This window comes from Leptonychotes weddellii, chromosome 3 (assembly GCF_054177405.1).
Source record: "Leptonychotes weddellii isolate Sample4059 chromosome 3, ASM5417740v2, whole genome shotgun sequence".
Classification (NCBI taxonomy): Eukaryota; Metazoa; Chordata; class Mammalia; order Carnivora; family Phocidae; genus Leptonychotes; species Leptonychotes weddellii.
In genome coordinates this window covers 45941950-45945894 of record NC_138371.1, presented here as the reverse complement: position 1 = coordinate 45945894, position 3945 = coordinate 45941950, and the positions used below count along the sequence as shown (strand labels likewise).

Below are 3945 nucleotides of genomic sequence, written 5' to 3'. Positions count from 1 at the left end.
AAATAAATAATATATATGCTCTAACATTTAATAGCTTTTCACTTATTTTGTTATGCATGCCCTGCACCAAATTAAAATATGTGCACTAGCACAATATTGTAGTCAGATTTCAAAAAGAAAGAAAGGGAGGAAATAAGGAAGAAAAGGAGGGAGAGGGATGGAGGAAAAAAAATCCAGCCAAAGTTGAATTCTAGTTAAGTACAATTTATTTATTTTTTTGCTAATGATATCATACCAATTTTCTAATGCATTCACATATCCATTGGTCATGGGCAATAACATTGAAACTTTTACCTGAGCCTCTGTTTTTGACACTACAATGTTGAATAGTCATTATTTGTTTAATATTTGCCTCCTGCATCAGATGATGAGAGTTAACACTTGTGTTACCGTCAAGACCAAATATGTAAAATCTGTCTCCTCTATACTGTAAACTCCATGATGTCAGGAACCATATCTGCTTCCTGTACACACCAAGCATTTAGGACACAATGCCCTGTACATTTATTCATTCAACAAATATTTATCGAGGACCTTCTCTGCACTGGGAAGTTGTAAGAAATATAAATCTAGTCAAATCAATTCAAGTAAAAAAAAGAGAGAGAGTCTGGATGTTTTCTCACCTTCATCTTGTCATGTTTCTTTGATTTCTTCTGGGCATCCACGCCATCCCTTTCACCTGATCAGCTTTTTCCGGTTCTCTCCTCCCTCATAACCTGAGAGCATAGAAAACCAAGAAATGGCTGCTCCAGTCTCTACTCCATGAGGCTGCCAGCTTAAGTAGCCACTACAACCTTCAGCCCCGCTTCTAATTTGTGAGAAAAATCTGGTAAAAACAGCCCACCATTTTCAAGTCATCGGACTACCTCCCCGCGAATTCAGTTTCCTCTCTCATTTAAACATTTGTAGCCAGCAAGAAGACACATCAGGACCAGAGTGTATAATTGCAGAAGGAGCCTCCATTAGGAGTCTTCCTCTTTAGATAAAGCTGTACATAGGGCAGGAAACCTAGATAAGTCTAGTTAAACTGTATCTTTAGTTAAGACAGTTTTGTTTTTACTATTCTGCCCCAAGGATCTGGCACATAGTAGGTATTTAAAAATATATTTGTTGGGTGCCTGGGTGGCTCAGTTGGTTAAGCGACTGCCTTCAGCTCAGGTCATGATCCTGGAGTCCCGGGATCGAGTCCCACGTCGGGCTCCCTGCTCAGCAGGGAGTCTGCTTCTCCCTCTGACCTTCCCCCTCTCATGTGCTCTCTCTCTCTCTCATTCTTGCTCTCTCAAATAAATAAATAAATAAATAAAATCTTTAAATAAAAAAATATATATATATTTGTTGTGGGAAGGCAGCACACACGTGAGTGCACGCGTTGCAGGAGAAGAGGGGAGCCTGATGACTGGGAAATTTGAATACCACAGTAGGATGGGGTGTGACCTCATAGAGACTAACATCTTGGAGCCTTTGGAAGATCTAGGTTACAAGGGTTCATTGTTGGAAGATGGCGCTCTGTCTCAGGCAGTCTCTGGTGGAGCCAGTTCCCCCAAGTTTACTGAACTCTGTGCTTGGCTGGTGTCTGAATTAAGAGTGTTCTATAAACTAGAGGAAAATGTGCAAGCAACAATAGCCCAAGTGAAGCTGAAGAATTCCAGCTTGAGGTGAGTGGGCTACTAGGGGAGATGAACAGTCCATATCTTTCATTGACATCTGGGGATGTGACCCATGTGCCTTCTCATTCAGAACTGCCTCCTTTTCCTCACATTCTTGATCTCAGAACTAGAAGCTGCCAGAATGCTCCTCTAAAGAAAGGTCAAGAAGGAGGTGGTAGTGAGGTCTTTCAAGAGTTGGAAGGCATATGTATTGTTCTAGGAATGTCCAAACCTCCAGCCAATATAACTATGTTCCAGTTCTTCAGCAGGATTGAAAAAAAAAAAATTAAAGGAGACATTAGCAAAAGTTCCACTTAACCATGTGGAAAGCCTTTATGGAAGAAGCCAATGGGACCAGCCCACCGGGCAAAGAAAGAAGCAATTCACCAAGCCATAGCCAATGAATATGAAGTTCTGAGAAAGCTGCTAATAGAATTCTTGGATGTTACTGTCCAGTCTTTTGGTTGGCCTGACAGAGCTAAGAGTCAGAGAGAAAAAACAGCAAATAAAAAAATAGAAACGCTTAGTCCTATCTCCTAAAAGTACTATTTCCTTTCCCACCTTTTGGCTACAAGACAAGACTTGCCAAAGATTTTAAGGACAAGCAATAGCTCTATAAACGAAAAGACTGCCTGTGCCATCAATAAGGTGCTGATGGGCAGGGTGCCTGACAGAGGAAGTAGACCCAGTGAAAACTGAACCTCCATCTCCAGAGATGCCACCATGGCAAAAAAGGTAAGATGGCCCCAGCAGCAAACAGGAGGCAGAGAAGGAGGGAGAGGTGGTTATGAACATTCTTCATATGGAGGACGAGGAGGTCATGAACAAGGAGGAGGGAGAGGTGGACATGCTGGCTACAACCATGGTAGCGAGGGGGGAGGAAGAGGAAATAAGCCTCAAGGAGGCTGGATGGATGGAGGGAGTGGAGGAGAAGGTGGTGGCTACCAAGGTGGTGGCTATCGAGATTCGGTTTCCCGCCAGGTGGCTATCAAGGTGGTGGTCATGGTGACTTCCAAGCATATGTATACATACATACATATAAAGGGAGTGGATAGCAGGGTGGTGGATAATAGCAGGACAGTAGGTACCAAGACGGTGGGCACCATGGTGATTGAGGCAGTGGCTGTGGAGGGAGAGGTGGTTGCAGTAGCCAAGGTGGATGTGGAGGCCGGGAAGGAGGCTGGGGAGGAAGGGGGCTGGAATTATCACCAAGGAGGACAATTTGAATAGCACTTCCAGCATGGAGGTTATCAGTATAATTATTTTGGATTTGGACAGGGAAGACATTATCCTAGTTGAGGCTAAAGACCCTTACATTTTGCTGGAGCTCAAGTAACAGAAACTTAGTTTCAGAATCTTGAGTCCAACATCAATTTTTAATTACTATGAGACCATAGGTGGCAGGCAGATTCCTGCTTGGCCTAAGTACTTGTAGGTCTTCATTTAATTGTTTTTGTTTATTTTTTTAAGGATTTACATAATGCAGTTTATTTAAGAAACACATACATCTCTCCTTTGTATGAAGAATTTTTTAAAAGGTAATTAAAATTGCCTTTAATTGACCAGTCAACTAATTCCACAGTCAGAATATGCATACTTTTTTGGGAATAAATTACTTGAATAAATAGTTTAAATAAGCGGTTTTGAAAATGAGTATTCTCCTAGAATTTTTTAGATTTATAACTAGGAAACCTCCCTCAAATTATGAATCCATTTTAATGTGTTTTCCTTTAAGTATTCTAATGCCTATTTTCCACGCACTGTTCTGCCCTGATTGGCTTTTTATCCAGAGTTTATGCCACATTTGCTTCATGATAGAACTTTTAGGTCAGTTCCTATGAAATGAGCTCTTCTGCAGATAGCACATTCAGTCGCCTTATCCTTTTGATGGAATACTGTACCATATGCTCAACTCTGAAAACCTTGAACATGGCCAACATCCGCAAAGATTAAAAAAGCAAACTAAGTTGTGAATCTATAGTACATGTAGGCATTTATATAGTATAGCAATTCAGACTGACCTGCATCCATTCAAAACAAGTTCTTCCTTAAACCCTATTTTTACTTGAAATCTGTTAGAAGAAACAGCAAACTGAAATTTGTTTTATGCACGAGTTATTACCACTGGCTCAGCAAATACAAGTTAGTTTGCTTTGGGCAGACTTTTTTTGGTAATGGAAGAAATGCACTACCAAGTAAGAGGACAGATTTTCGCTTGGTGCAGGAGGCCCTTTATTATTGCTGCAGAAAACAAAAGCCTGGCTGACTTGATGTTTTACATTCTCCTTTACTGAAATCT

The 3945-nt window shown here is 41.0% G+C and overlaps 1 pseudogene; it reads left to right on the top strand.

Annotated features, from left to right (window-relative positions):
- The first annotated feature begins 1371 nt into the window (after window positions 1-1371).
- Window positions 1372-2945, top strand: LOC102734212 (protein FAM98A pseudogene; annotated as a pseudogene).
- Window positions 2946-3945: the final 1000 nt, after the last annotated feature.